Below are 17,096 nucleotides of genomic sequence, written 5' to 3' on the forward strand. Positions count from 1 at the left end.
AAAGACATTTTTTAACTTCCTTTCTGCCTAGGATCAGTAAAATTAAAATTATGATACAGATCTCATTTGCCGAATTTTCATTCTCATTTCGCGGTATATTAATAAATCTATTCACGAACAAACAAAAGCCAGTATAAAAAACCATATTATAACGAATACTTCAAATTAAAAAATGTTTTCTTTTGACTTTCCCTTCCTGTTTAAATCTATTTTAAAAGCACTAGAAATATTATACGTATTTGAGCATAATAAATACCTTATAAAATCGTATGCAAAAAAAAAAATAACAGAGTAACAACTTTCCTAATTAATCTGTTTTTTTTCTTTTGATTTCTCATTACAGATACCTTCAATAATTGGATTTCTAAATCTGGATTGATTGGACCATGAGAAGGCATACAGCATTGAATGTTGTTTTATTTAGGTATTATCTCTATTAATAAGTAGACTTACAGCTGAATTATTTTGTTATTGTGTATTTATCTCTGTGTACATATATTCAGGAACATTAAGTACCTCAGATTTCATAAGATCATAATGTAGATTTGATTGAAAATTTAAAATATAATTATTTATATATATTCTTAAACATTATCACTGGAACAACAAAGGAAAGACAAATCTTATTTTGTATCAAAAAACAAGATGAGAAGAAATAAACTTTAGTCATAACAATAGACGTTTTGGTGTAAACGTGTTTTAATTTTGTTTTCAAAATAGTACAACGAAAGCGGTAAGTAATACTATAACAAAATAAAAAATTATAAATAAAATTAGATGTCCATAGCTAATTAGAATAACGAAAAAAAAAATTAAATATTAATTTCTTTTTGAATGTCAAATATCAAGGAATGAGATAAATATTTATTTTTAAAGTATACCGACTAGAAAGTTGTTTCATTTCTATTCAATAAATCTTGAAATTTCATCACAAAGTCATCTCAATGATTATTAACAAACCCGGTTGTCACAGTTGGCAACCGGTCTACCAAAAATGATAGACTTTTTACTGTTTGGTAGATAAGTAGAGTTCTTGATGTTTTGGTAGATTTTGCAAATTTGACAAAATTTTCTAAAGAAATAAAATTTTGACAAAATTTTCTATAGAAATAAAATTTTGACAAAATATTCTTTAATTTTAAGCTTTGACAAAATTTTCTATCGAAATACAATTTTAAGAAAGTTTCTGATGGAAATAAAATTTGGACAAAAATAATCTATAGAAAAAAAAATTTTGTCAAAATTTTCTATAGAAATAAAATTTCGACAAAATTTTCTATAGAAATAAAATTTTGACAAAACTTTCTATAGAAATAAAATTTTGACAAAACTTTCTATAGAAATAAAATTTTGACAAAATTTTCTATAGAAATAAAATTTTGATAAAATATTCTAGAGAAATAAAATTTTGACTAACTTTTTTATCGGAATAAAATTTTGACACAATTTTCTATAGAAAAAAAATTGTGACAAAATTTTCTATAAAACAAAATTTTAAGATTTGACAAAATGTTCCTATAAAAATAAAATTGTGATAAAATTTTTTATAGAATAAGATTTTGACAAATTTATCTATACAAAAAAATTTGATAAAATTTTTTATAAAATTTTGACAAAATTTTCTAAGAAATAAAATTTTCTAAAGAAATAAAATTTTAAAATTAAAATTTATTTTTTAGAAAAACTTTTTGTAGAAATCAATTGTTGACAAAATTTTCTATAAAAAAATTTTTTGGTGAACTTTTCTATAGAAATAAAATGTCGACAAAATTTTCTACAGAAATTAAATTTTCACAAAATTTTCTATAGAATTACAATTTTGACAAATTTTCTATAATTTTAATTCTATAGAATTAAAATGTTGACAAAAATATTCTATATTTTAAGCTTTAGCAATTTTATATTTTTTATAGAAATAAAATGTTGACAAAATTTTCTATGGAAATAAAATTTTGACAAAAAATTTTTATCGAAATAAAATTTGGACAAAATTTTATATATAGAGTAAAATTTTGAGAAAATTTTCTATAGAAATAAAATTTTGACAAAATATTCTATAATTTTACGCTTTGACAAAATTTCCTATAGCAATAAAATTTTGACAAAATTTAATAATAATAAAATGTTGACAACATTTTCTATTGCAATAAAATATTGACCAAATTTTCTATGGAAATAAAATTTTGACAAAATTTTTTATCGGAATAAAATTTTGGCAACATTTCTATAGAAATAAAATTGTGACAAAATTTTCTATAGGAATAAAGTTTTGACGAAATTTTCTATAAAACAAAATTTTAAGCTTTGACAAAATTTTCCTATAGAAATAAAATTTTGATAAAATTTTCTATAGAATAAGATTTTGACAAAATTTTCTATACAATAATATTTTGATAAAATTTTCTATATTTAGAAATATAATTTTGACAAAATTTTCTATAGAAATAAAAAAATAGACAAATTTTTTTATAGAAATAAAATTTTAAAATTAAAATTTATTTTTTTAGAAAAAACTTTTTGTAGAAATCAAATGTTGACAAAATTTTCTATGAAAAAAAATTTGGTAAACTTTTCTATAGAAATAAAATGTCGACAAAATTTTCTACAGAAATTAAATTTTGACAAAATTTTCTATAGAATTACAATTTTGACAAATTTTCTATAATTTTAATTCTATAGAATTAAAATTTTGACAAAGATATTCTATAATTTTAAGCTTTAGCAATTTTATATTTTTTATAGAAATAAAATGTTGACAAAACTTTCTGTAGAATTACAATTTTGACAAAATTTTTTATCGAAATAAAATTTGCGCAAAATTTTATGTATAGAGTACAATTAAAAAAAAAATTCTATATATACCTATGAATAAAATTTTGAGAAAATTTTCTATAGAAATAAATTTGTGAGAAAATTTTTTATCGAAATAAAATTTTGACAAAATATTCTATAATTTCAAGCTTTGACAAAATTTCCTATAGAAATAAAATTTTGACAAAATTTTCTATAGAAATAAACTTTTGGCAAAATTTTTTATCGAAATAAAACTTTAACAATATTTTATATATGGAATAAAATTTTGACAAAATTTTCTAAAGGAATAAATTTTTGACAAAATTTTCTATAGAAATAAAATTTTGACAAAATTTTCTATAGAAATAAAACTTTAAAAGTTTTTGCAAATAGAGATCGAAAAAATAGCAAAAACATCAAATAAAATTTTGACAAAATAAATAAATTTTTGGTAAGATTTTCTTTAGAAATAAAATTTTAATATAAACTTCTATAGAAATAACATTTTGACAAAATTTTCTATAGAAATTAAATTTTGAAAAAAAATTCTATAGAATTACAATTTTGACAAAATTTTCTATAGAAATAAAATTTTAAAAGTTTGTGCAAATAACGATCGAAAAAACTACAACAACATAAAATAAAATTTTGACGAAATAAATAACATTTTGATAACATTATCTGTGGAAATAAAATTTTCATAAAATTTTCTATAGAAATAAAATTTTGACTCAATTTTCTATAGAAATAACATTTTCTATAGAAATCAAATTTTGATAGAAACAACATTTAGACAAAAATATGTATAGAAATAAAATTTTGATAAAATGTTCTAGAGAAATGAAATTTGAAAAAACTTTTTGTAGAAATCAAATGTTGACAAAATGTTCTCTAAAAAAATTTTTGGTAAACTTTTCTATAGAAAATTTTCTACAGAAATTAAATTTTCACAAAATTTTCTATTGAATTACACTTTTGACAAATTTTCTATAATTTTAATTCTATAGAATTAAAATTTTGACAAAAATATTCTGTAATTTTAAGCTTCAGCCGTTTTATATTTTTTATGGAAATAAAATGTTGACAAAATTTTCTATAGAATTACAATTTTGACAAATTTTCTATGGAAATAAAATTTTGACAAAATTTTCTATAGAAATAATATTTTTGTTGTTTTTGATCTCAGCTTGACTAAACTTGTAGTTTAACCAACAGAGAAAAAGTATGCTTGTCAAATTTATTTGGGCAAAGCCCTATAGACTGCAAGATGGTTGGATGTACAGCTGTTTCGGAATTACCACATTCCTCATCAGCATCTTCTACTTGCAGCAAAACTATCAACCAATTATCAGAATAAATTTGGGTAATTCACTCAGCTCAAAGTGAACTACACTTGAACCTCATACCAACAACAGAAACCAACAATAACAAACAAAACGAAAAAAATAAAATTTTGACAAAATTTTTTATCGGTATAAAATTTTGGCTTCTGTAGGAATAAAGTTTTGACAAAATTTTCTATAACACAAAATTTTAAGCTTTGAAAAAAATTCCTATAGAAATAAAAATTTGATAAAATTTTCTTAGAATAAGATTTTGACACAATTTTCTATACTATAATATTTTGATAAAATTTTCTATAGAAATATAATTTTGACAAAATTTTCTACAGAAATTAAATGTTGACAAAATTTTCTATCGAAATAAAATTTTGACAAAATTTTCAACAGAAATAAAATTTTGAAAAAAAATCTATAGAAATAAAATTTTGACAAAATTTTCTATAGAAATAAAATTTTGACAAAATTTTCTATAGAAATAAAATTTTGACAAAATTTTCTATAGAAATAAAATTTTGACAAAATTTTCTATAGAAATAAAATGTTGACAAAATTTCTTACAGAAATAAAACTATGACAAATTTTTCTATAAATAAAATTCTGACAAAATTGTGTATAGAAATAAAATTTTAACAAAAATTTCTATTGAAATAAAATTTTGAGAAAAAAATTATAGAAATAAAATTTTAACAAAATTATCTATAGAAATAAAATGTTACCAAATTATAGAAATAAATTTTTGCTATATAATTTTTCTTTTGGTTTAATAGTTTTTTGGTAATTTTTTTTTTTCAAAATTTGGTTAATTATTTTTGGCTCGTTTGCATCAAATCAAGTCATCCTAACACTGAAAAAACAGTGAACCCACCAGGAAAGATAACTTTCGATTAATTTTAGAAAATTTGGAACTTTTTTAGAAAATTTTAACTAAACGGTATTACAAGCGCTGGCATCACTCCGATATGTCAAAAATAAGTAAATATTTTTCGACAAATTCAAGAAAATTTATTAGACATAACTAAATTTTTTCAGTAGTTAAAGAAAATTTTGTAGTTTTAAGAGAAATCTTGGAGTTCAAAATTGCAAGAATGTCTTTAGTGACATACGAAGTTCATGATGGACAAATTTTTGGTAAAATTTACAAATTTAAAGAAATAATGAACTATTTTGTAAGAAACACGAAATTAGGAAATCTTTATGTTTTATTTGTGTATAACTTTTTCCCGTTTTTTAGTTCATTTAACTAACATACGCAAAAAATTATTTGACTAAAATAAACTTTTTCCAAACATAATGATTCTATGAACTAATATAAAGTTAATATGGCTTTAGTGAAATAGAGAGTTCACTTTTTTTTGAGTGAAAGGACCTGTACAAGATCAACCCATTCCATTGCGTGGATCATTTTGTGGTCTGGTTTTTGGGATGCACTTGGAATAAATTTCATTGATTATCATTTCATTTAATACACTCAGAAAAAAGGGGCTCTAATGCCAACTGAACTTTATTATACCCTCCACCATAGGATGGGGGTATATTAACTTTGTCATTCCGTTTGTAACACATCGAAATATTGCTCTAAGACCCCATAAAGTATATATATTCTGGGTCGTGGTGAAATTCTGAGTCGATCTAAGCATGTCCGTCCGTCCGTCCGTCTGTCCGTCTGTCCGGCTGTCCGTCCGTCTGTGGAAATCACGCTAACTTCCGAACGAAACTAGCTATCGACTTGAAACTTGGCACAAGTAGTTGTTATTGATGTAGGTCGGATGGTATTGAAAATGGGCCATATCGGCCCACGTTTACGTATAGCCCCCATATAAACCGATCCCCAAATTTGGCTTGCGGAGCCTTCCGGAGCAGCAAAATTCATCCGATCCGGTTGAAATTTGGTACGTGGTCTAAGGATACGGTCTCTAACAACCATGCAAAAATTGGTCCATATCGGTCCATAATTATATATAGCCCCCATATAAACCGATCCCCAGATTTGACCTCCGGAGCCTCTTGGAGGAGCAAACTTCATCCTACCCGATTGAAATTTGGTACGTGGTGTTAGTATATGGTCTCTAACAACCATGCAAAAACTGGTCCATATCGGTCCATAATTATATATAGCTCCCATATAAACCGATCCCCAGATTTGACCTCCGGAGCCTCTTGGAGGGGCAAAATTCATCCGATCCGTTTGAAATTGGGTACCTGATGTTAGTATACGGTCTCTAACAAGCATGCAAAAATTGGTCCATATCGGTCCATAATTATATATAGCTCCCATATATAAGGATACGGTCTCTAACAACCATGCAAAAATTGGTCCATATCGGTCCATAATTATATATAGCCCCCATATAAACCGATCCCCAGATTTGACCTCCGGAGCCTCTTGGAGGAGCAAACTTCATCCTACCCGATTGAAATTTGGTACGTGGTGTTAGTATATGGTCTCTAACAACCATGCAAAAACTGGTCCATATCGGTCCATAATTATATATAGCTCCCATATAAACCGATCCCCAGATTTGACCTCCGGAGCCTCTTGGAGGGGCAAAATTCATCCGATCCGTTTGAAATTGGGTACCTGATGTTAGTATACGGTCTCTAACAAGCATGCAAAAATTGGTCCATATCGGTCCATAATTATATATAGCTCCCATATAAACCGATCCCCAGATTTGACCTCCGGAGCCTCTTGGAGGAGCAAAAGTCATCCGATGCGGTTGAAATTTGGTACATTTCGTTAGTATATGGCCTCTAACAGCCATGTAAAAATTGTCAAATTTTATTACTATAGAAAGTTTTGTCAAAATTTCATTTCTATAGAAAGTTTTGTAAAAAGTTTATTTCTATAGCAATGTTTGCCAACATTTTATTTCCATAGAAAATTTTGTCAAAATTTTATTTCTATAGAAAATTTTGTAAAAAATTTATTTCTGTAGAAAATTTTGTCAACATTTTATTTCTATAGAACATTTTGTCAACATTTTATTTCTATAGAAAATTTTGTCAACATTTTATTTCTATAGAAAATTTTGTCAAAATTTTATTGCTATAGAAAATTTCGTCAACATTTTACTTCCATAGAAAATTTTGTCAACATTTTATTTCTATAGAAAATTTTGTCAAGTTTTTATTTCTATAGAAAATTTTGTCAAAATTTTATTTCTATAGAAAATTTTGTCAAACTGAATTATATACGTATTTAATCGGCCTTTTTTTTGTTTAATATATACCCCTTATGGACTAACTTACAATTTAGAAGACAGTGTTAAAAAGTTTTGCCATCGGCAAGTGTTATCGCAACCCAAGTAATTCGATTGTGGATGACAGCCTTTAGTAGAAGTTCCTACGCAATCCATGGTGAAGGGTACATAAGATTCGGCCTGGCCGAACTTACGGCCGTATATACTTGTTTTTAATTAAGATACATCTTAAAATATTTGGTATCTTTATAATGAGAAAGATATATTTATCTTATTGGGAATTACTTACTCCTAATAAAATTGGACTTACAATTTATTTTTTTGTGGAATATTCATGATTACCAACTATTTCATTGTATTCAATGTTGGCAACACTTTTATTAAGAAAATAATTATTGCATACTTTTAGGCAAAACCAAATAACAACACAGTATGGAGCAAATGTATATATCCAAGTTGTGTGAAACATGGAGCAAAAAATAAAAAGCGGGATTTTGATAAATCGAACAATACGTCCATTGTTAGCCACTACACTGGAAAAAAAAAACATTGAACCCACCAGGAACAAAAATTTTGGTTCATTTTAGAAAATTTAAGTTATTTTTAGAAAATGTTAACTAAACAGTATTACATACATCACGCCGTTAAGTAAATATTTTTCGACTAATTCAAGAAATTTTATTAGAATTCTATATTTGGCTATTTAGTTGAGTTTGTTAAGCTTTTACCAGGCTAATCAGAACTTTCGTATGAAAAGCACTATATATGCTCATAATGAATGCATGTTTGTGCGCCTGTGAAGATATACAATTTCTGTATTTCTAGCAAATAATGAAAAATTATGTACTCACCATAATAGCTTCCACTGAAGTACAGCACGTAAATGATCTAACAACCATGTATGGGCAAAAAAAAAAATAAATTTCTCAAATAACAACAAATTTATTTTGGTATTTTAAAAGCTATGAACTGAAGAAAAAGACGTACATGTATAGTACCAATTGGATTTAATTAAAGACTTACTTAGAAAACACAAATTATTTGGCGAGTATGTTTGTCAGTGGTATAAATAGTTATATAGTCCACAGAAGAAGAAATAATAGTTATATAGTCTACAGAAGAAATAAAGTAAAACACAGAACTACAAAATATATCATCCGTGGAAAATTATCGTAACACACAAAACCTATTAAAAAATACAAGCATACAAAACTAACTGATAGTTTCAATTTTGGATCTTATTAAAATAACCTGTTGGGTAAGGAGAGGAAGCGGATATTAAATGCATGCAACTCATGTTGACGACAACGGAAACTCTCAGTGTGCTTTTTTTATCGGAAGAGAACATAAAATTAAACTCTTCTTTTCGCACTCGCTGATTTGGTGTTTTTGTTCCCCTTTATAACCACCACACCCTTGAAGATTTATTTTGCCGTTCTTCTGTTGTCAACGAGGTTGATGCTCTGTAAATCCTCTGCTTTATTCACCACTATGTTCTCAATTTCTTTATGTGGTGAACACTGTTGTGGTGAATTGAGTTGAACGATAGACCACAAGCAATGTATACTCATATTTAGTGTAAGCTTGTGTGTGTGAATAAATACAAATTTGATTTTATTTTCCTACCAAAAAAACCTGCTTACGGTTGCTGTTGTATTTCTAGTAAATAACGAAAAATTATGTACTCACCAAAAATTACTTCCACAAAAGTACAGCACGTAAGTGATCTAATAGTTATGTATTGGACAAAATGAATTTCTCCGTTAATAACAAATGTATGTAAACATTTTAAAAACTTTGAACAGTAAACAAACTTACATGGAAAGCACCAATTGGATTTATTCAAATTATTTGGCGAGTTTATTTGTCATGGGTATAGTTTTTTAACACTGTTATATAGTCCACAGAAGATATAAAAACACACACACACAACACTACAAAAATAGCAAATTTTCATAACACCCAACACGAACTACACGATACGAGCATAAAAACCGAACTGTTAGTTTAGTTTTAGGATGACAATAAAATAACCTGTTGAGTAAGGAGAGGAAGCGGATATTAATCGAATGCAATGCATATTGGTGGCAACGGAAGCTCTCTTAATGTTTGTTCCTTCTTTATCGAAAGAGAACAATTAAGCTCTACTTTTCTCACTGGCATTTTTGGGTTTTGTTCTCTTTTAAAATGCACATCAAGTTCGATGGGTTATTTTTATTTTATTACATCTTTGCCAGGATTGATAAAGTTAACACTTTTGTGCTTTTTTGATACATTTCGACTGCCAAAAGCACCGTGGCACGACCGCGAGCTAGTTGGTACTTTTTCATCACAATTACTCTATATAGAGTTATTAGAAATAAAATTTTGACAAACTTTCCTATAGAATAAAATTTTGACAAAATTGTCTGCAGAAATAAAAGTTTGACAACAATTTCTATAGAAATCAAATTTTGACAAAATTTTCTTCAGAAATAAAATTTTGACAAAATTTTCTATAGAAATAAAATTTTGCAAAATAAGATTTTTTTGGAAAATCTAAAAAAAAAATTGTCCAAATCGAGGTAGATTTAAATATACGTATACATTTACAATAGTCTTTAAATTTGATATTATGTCATTTTAGCACCTTCTGTCTTCGAAAAGTAAATTTTTAGTACTTTTTCGTCAACATCATTTATCATCCCTGATCTTTACTATATTCACAAAGTATAACAAATATAACCACATTTCATATAAGAAAAAAAAACGCATATAAGAAATTTATATGCGTTCTTTTTTGTTCACACAAAAATTTGGTTTTTCAGATTCAATCACGAAATTAATTATTTTTTTAATTGAAATGTCTTCAATCGCAGAAATGATAGTATCAATTAAAAAATTAATTGAAAGTCAATTAAAAAATTAATTGAAAGTCAATTAAAAAATTAATTGATCCAATTAAACAATTAATTGATACTATTATTTTCGTGATTGATTTTTGTTTCAATTAAAAAATTTTGTTGAATCAATTAAATTTTTAATTGAATATTTTTTAAAGCTCAATTAAGATTTTAATTGGACAAATTTTCGTGAAATTGTTTTCTGTGTTTTTTTTTTTGTAGGAAAAAGTTTAGTATAAGAAAAAAGGTTTATAAGAAAAAAAATAGCAATCACGCCAGACGACAATCTCATTAGAAATATATTTACTATAAGAAAACAAGTATATACGGCCGAGGTTTCGGCCAGGCCGAAGCTTATGTACCCTCCACCTTGGATTGCGTAGAAACTTCTTCTAAACACTGCCATCCACAATCGAATTACTTGAGTTGCGGTAACGCTTGCCGATGGCAAGGTATCTTAAAACCTCCTAAAACCGTCTTCTAAAGTGTAAGTTAGTCCATATGTGGTATATATTAAATCAAAAAATACCGATTAAATACGTAGGTAATTCAGTTTGACAAAATTTTCTATAGAAATAAGATTCTAACAAAATTTTCTATAGAAATAAAATTTTAACATAATTTTCTATAGAAATAACATTTTAACATAATTTTCTATAGAAATAAAATTTTGACAAAATTTTCTATAGAAATAAAATTTTGACAAAAGTTTCTATAGAAATAAAATTTTAACAAAATTTTCTACAGAAATAAAATTTTGACAAAAGTTTCTATGGAAATACAATTTTGGTAGATTATTTTTGGCTCCAGTGGCAACCATGATTATGAACCGATATGGACCAACTTTTTTGTGATTGGAGATCGGCTATATATAACTATAGACCGATATGGACCAATTTTGGTATGGTTGTTAGCGGCCATACACTAACACCACGTTCCAAATTTGAACTGGATCGGATGAATTTTGCTCCTCCAAGAGGCTCCGGAAGTCAACTCTGGGGTTCGGTTTATATGGGGACTATATATAATTGTGAACCGATGTGGACCAATTTTTGCATGGTTGTTAAAGACCATATACCAACAACATGTACGAAATTTCAGCCAGATTGGATGAAATTTGCTTCTCTTTGAGTCTCCGCAAGCCAAATCTGGGGATCGGTTTATATGGGGGCTATACGTAAAAGCGGACCGATGTGGCCCATTTTCAATACCATCTAATTTTACTCCCTGTGCAAAATTTCAACTAAATCGGAGTTAAAAATTGGCCTCTGTGGTCATATGAGTGTAAATCGGGCGAAAGCTATATATGGGAGATATATCCAAATCTGAACCGATTTCAACCAAATTTGGCACGCATAGTTTCAATGCTAATTCTACTCCCTGTGCAAAATTTCAACTAAATCGGAGCAAAAAATTGGCCTCTGTGGTCATATGTGTGTAAATCGGCCGAAAGCTATATATGGGAGCCATATATAAATCTGAACCGATTTCAACCAAATTTGGCACGCATAGCTACAATGCTAATTCTACTCCCTGTGCAAAATTTCAAGTAACTAGGATCAAAAAATTGGCCTCTGTGGTCATATGAATGTAAATCGGGCGAAAGCTATATATGGGAGCTATATCTAAATCTGAACCGATTTCAACCAAATTTGGCACGCATAGCTACAATGCTAATTCTACTCCCTGTGCAAAACTTCAACTAAATCGAACCAAAAAATTGGCCTCTGTGGTCATATGAGTGTAAATCGGGCGAAAGCTATATATGGGAGCTATATCTAAATCTGAACCGATTTCAACCAAATTTGGCACGCATAGCAACAATGCTAATTCTACTCTCTGTGCAAAATTTCAACCAAATCGGAGCAAAAAATTAGACTCTGTGGTCATATGAGTGTAAATCGGGCGAAAGCTATATATGGGAGATATATCCAAATCTGAACCGATTTCAACCAAATTTGGCACGCATAGTTTCAATGCTAATTCTACTCCCTGTGCAAAATTTCAAATAAATCGGAGTTAAAATTGGCCTCTGTGGTCATATGAGTGTAAATCGGGCGAAAGCTATATATGGGAGATATATCCAAATCTGAACCGATTTCAACCAAATTTGACACGCATAGCAATAATGCTTATTCTACTCTCTGTGCAAAATTTCAACTAAATCGGAGTTAAAATTTGGCCTCTGTGGCCATATGAGTGTAAATCGGGCGAAAGCTATATATGGGAGATATATCTAAATCTGAACCGATTTCAACCAAATTTGGCACGCATAGTTACAATGCTAATTCTACTCCCTATGCAAAATTTCAACTAAATCGGAGCAAAAAATTGGCCTCTGTGGGCAAATGAGTGTAAATCGGGCGAAAGCTATATATGGAAGCTATATCTAAATCTGAACCCATTTGGCTGATATTTTGCAAGTTTTTCGAGACCCATAAAATATTCGGATTTACGGAATTTGAGGAAGATCGGTTGATATACACGCCAATTATGAACAGATCGGTGAAAAATATATATGGCAGCTATATCTAAATCTGAACCGTTTTTGTCCAAAATCAATAGGGATCGTCTTTGAGCCGAAACAGGACCCTATACCAAATTTTAGGACAATCGGACTAAAACTGCGAGCTGTATTTTGCACACAAAAATACATCAACAGACAGACAGACAGACGGACAGACAGACAGCCGATCCGTATACTAAAAGGTTGGTCTATGATTACTCCTTCTTGGCGTTACATACAAATGCACAAACTTATTATACCCTGTACCACAGTAGTGGTGAAGGGTATAAAAAATCGAGTAGTTACAATAAAGAACATCTCTGGGAGGACATTATTGGAAGTACTTTCAAAGTTGTGCCTTTAGAAGGACTTCCATTTTTTTTTTGCTGAAATATTAGACACTGTGTGCTCTATGAAGAAAGAAGAAGTTCTTCCTTTTTCTCCTTAAAAACGACTTTTGTCAGCAGTCGTTTTCGTATACACCTTATAACTTAACCAACAATAATTGTGTGTTATTTTTGCGATATTTTTTCCCTTCATAATCGAATACAGCAATATTTCGATGGAATGACAAATATGTTATATTACAATCCTAAAGGGAATCAAAACAACAATAACTGCCAGTGAGAAAAGTAGAGCTTAACCATAGACATTATAACACATAGATGATCCACTATTCTCTTTAAAAAACATGTGTCAGTTCCAAAAATTAATTTTCTGACATTTCGCTTTGATTTTTTAAAGAGTCAGTCCCAAACATATTGGGCACAACTTTTTGTTCAAATATGAACTTTTAATATATTAATTTATTTATAAATCCTCTGATGCATCTTAAACGTTCTAATATTGTGAAAAATTGGAAAACTACAAAAAGGAAAACGAAAGAGAATGTAAGCGTGCTCTTATTTTCTTCGTTTATTCTTAATCTTCGGAACCATCAAACATCGTTTGACACGGATGAACCATCTATATAATATAGGGTCTAGGAGCTTAACTGTATGTTCTCTTTCGAAAAAAAAGAAACAAACATTGAGAGAGCTTCCGTTGCGGTCAATATATGTTGCATGCGATTAATATCCACCTCCTCTCCTTACCCAACAGGTTATTTTATTGTCATCCAAAAACTAAACTAACAGTTCGGTTTTTATGTTCGTATCGTGTAGTACGTGTTGTGTGTTATGAAAATTTGCTAATTTTGTGGTGTTGTGTGTGTGTTTTTTATTTCTTCTTTGGAATATATAACAGTGTTAAAAAACTATACCCATGATAAACATACTCGGCAAATAATTTCAATAAATCCAATTGATGCTTTACATGTAAGTTTGTTTACTCTTCAAAGTCTTTAAAATGTTTACATAAATTTGTTCTTATACATAGCTGTTAGATCACTTACGTGCTGTGCCTTTGTGGAAGTAATTTCAGTGAGTATGAAATTTTGCGTTATTTACTAGACATACAACATCAACCATAAACTGTTCTTGTGGTAGGGAAATAAAATAAGATTTGTATTTATTTACACACACACAAGCTTACACTAAATATGTTGCTTGTGGTCTATCGTTCAACTCAATTCATAACTGCTTTACAGTGTTCACCACAATAAAAAACATTGTTCAGAGAACATAGTGGTGAATAAAGCCGAGGATTTATAGAGCATCAACATCGTTGACAAGGGAAGAGGGGCAAAATAAATCTTCAATTGTGTGGTGGTTATAAAGGGGAACAAAATAAGAGTTTCCGTTGCGTCAACATGAGTTGCATGCGTTTAATATCCGCTTCCTCTCGTTACCCACATTAGCGTAGCTAGATAATTTTCCTAGGGGGGTAATGAGATTGGTTGTACAACCAATCTTACAATCACATTTATATTTGATATAGACGGATTTTGGTGGAAAGTCAAGCATTTTGACAAAAAATACAACAGTATTAATATTTTTATACCCTCCACCATAGAATGGGGGGTATATTAACTTTGTCATTCCGTTTGTAACACATCGAAATATTGCTCTAAGACCCCATAAAGTATATATATTCTGGGTCGTGGTGAAATTCTGAGTCGATCTGAGCATGTCCGACCGTCCGTCTGTTGAAATCACGCTAACTTCCGAACGAAATAAGCTATCGACGTGAAACTTGGCACAAGTAGTTGTTATTGATGTAGGTCGGATGGTATAGCAAATGGGCCATATCGGTCCACTTTTACGTATAGCCCCCATATAAACGGACCCTCAAATTTGGCTTGCAGAGCCTATAAGAGATTTGGCTAAAATTTGGTACATGGTGTTGGTATATGGTCTCTAACACCCATGAAAAATTGCTCCATATCGGTCAATAATTATATATAGCCCCCATATAAACCGATCCCCCGATTTGGCTTGCGGAGCCTCAAAGAGAAGCAAATTTCAACTCCGGAGCCTCTTAGAGGAGCAAAATTCATCCGATCCGGTTGAACTTTGGTACGTGGTGTTAGTATTTGATTTCTAACAACCATGCAAAAATTGGTCCATATCGGTCCATAATTATAAAACGCCCCCATATAAACCGATTCCCAGATTTGGTTTGCGGGTCCTCTAAGAGAATCAAATTTCATCCGATCCGGCTGAAATTTGGTACATGGTACTAGTATATAGTCTCTAACAAACATTCAAAAATTTGTCCGTTTCAGTCCATAATTATATATAGCCCCCATATAAACCGATCCCCAGATTTGAACTCTGGAGACCCTTGGACGAGCATGGTACTAGTATATAGTCTCTAACAACCATTGAATAATTTGTCCATATCAGTCCATAATTATATATAGCCCCCATATAAACCGATCCCCAGATTTGAACTCCGGAGCCTCGTGGACGAGCAAAATTCATCCGATCCGGTTGAAATTTGCAACGTGGTGTTAGTATATGGCCGCCAATAATCATGCCATATCGGTCTATAGTTATATATAGCCGATCCCCAATCACACAAAAATTGGTCCATATCGGTTCATAATCATGGTTGCCACTCGAGCCAAAAGTAATCTAGCAAAATTTTATTTCTATAGAAGATTTTGTCAAAATTTTATTTCTATAGAAAATTTTGTCAAAATGTTATTTCTATACAAAATTTTGTCAAAATGTTATTTCTATAGAAAATTTTGTCAAAATTTTATTCCTATAGAAAATTTTGTCAAATTTTATTTCTACACACAAAAAATTTTTTTTCTGATTCAATCACGAAATTAGTTGATCCAATTAATTTTTAATTGAAATGTCTTCAATCACAGAAATGATAGTATCAATTAAAAAATTAATTGAAGGTCAATTAAAAAGATAATTGATCCAATTAAACAATTAATTGATACTATTATTTTTGTGATTGATTTTTGTTTCAATTAAAAAATTTGTTGAATCAATTAAATTGTTAATTGAATATTTTTTAAAACTCAATTAAAATTTTAATTGGAAAAATTTTCGTGAAATTTTTTTGTGTGTATAGAAAATTTTGGCAAAATTGTATTTCTATAGAAAATGATGTCGAAATTTTAATTCTATAGAGAATGTTGTCAAAATTTTAAATCTTTTGAAAATTTTGTCAAAATGTCATTTCTGTAGAAAATTTTGTTAAAATCGTATTTCTATAGAAAATTTCGTCCAAATTGTACTTCTATAGAAAATGTCAGAATTTTATTTTGTCAAAATTTTATTTCTATAGAAAATTTTGTCAAACTTAATTGTATACGTATTTAATCGGCCATTTTAAGTTTAATATATACCACGTGGTATATATTACGGTATTAGGAAGTGCTACCGCAACCCAAGTAATTCGATTGTGGATGACAGTCTTCAGTAGAAGTTTCTATGTAATCCATGGTGGAGGGTACATAAGCTTCGGCCTGGCCGAACTTACGGCCGTATATACTTGTTTTTCTATTTTTTTTATTTAAATCAATATTTTTGATTAATTGGCGGCTAATTTTGAGTCGAGATGAGTCGACAAATTCGGCGGCGGCTTCGACTGGCAAAAACTAGTCGGCGGCGGCTCAAATCGGCGGCTTGATATTCTGCATCACATTGAATTTATAATGGGTAATTGAGTCGCGGAATAGACAAATTTATATCAGCTTAGACGTCAAGCCTTCTCCGTCGCAATGGTTCCAAATCGTTTTTTTTTTTTTTAAATAATTCTGCAACTTTTGAACGGATAAATATATCAACATAATTTTTCCTTTGTGGGAAAGCTTAGGTGTTTTCCTCTAAGTTTGCGAGTGCCTAGTGGGTCCACGGGCTGGCCTGTAGGCGTCGGGGGAATCAAATTTTGTTTTAGCTCTCAAATCCGCAAATATGAGTTCTATGATTTTTCTTTTCTGGATAGAACTTGTAAAACCCTTCCAAAA

At 29.3% G+C, this 17,096-nt stretch overlaps 1 long non-coding RNA gene across 1 annotated transcript in view; it reads left to right on the plus strand.

Moving 5' to 3' along the window:
• Positions 1-679, plus strand: part of LOC142231788 (uncharacterized) — a 24,958-nt gene extending 24,279 nt beyond the window's left edge. The window contains exon 2 of the long non-coding RNA XR_012720919.1: positions 344-679. This is a non-coding gene — a long non-coding RNA (uncharacterized LOC142231788). The remainder of the gene's footprint in view (positions 1-343) is intronic.
• The last annotated feature ends 16,417 nt before the right edge of the window (positions 680-17,096 follow it).

This window comes from Haematobia irritans, chromosome 3 (genome assembly GCF_050003625.1).
Source record: "Haematobia irritans isolate KBUSLIRL chromosome 3, ASM5000362v1, whole genome shotgun sequence".
In the NCBI taxonomy this organism is placed as follows: Eukaryota; Metazoa; Arthropoda; class Insecta; order Diptera; family Muscidae; genus Haematobia; species Haematobia irritans.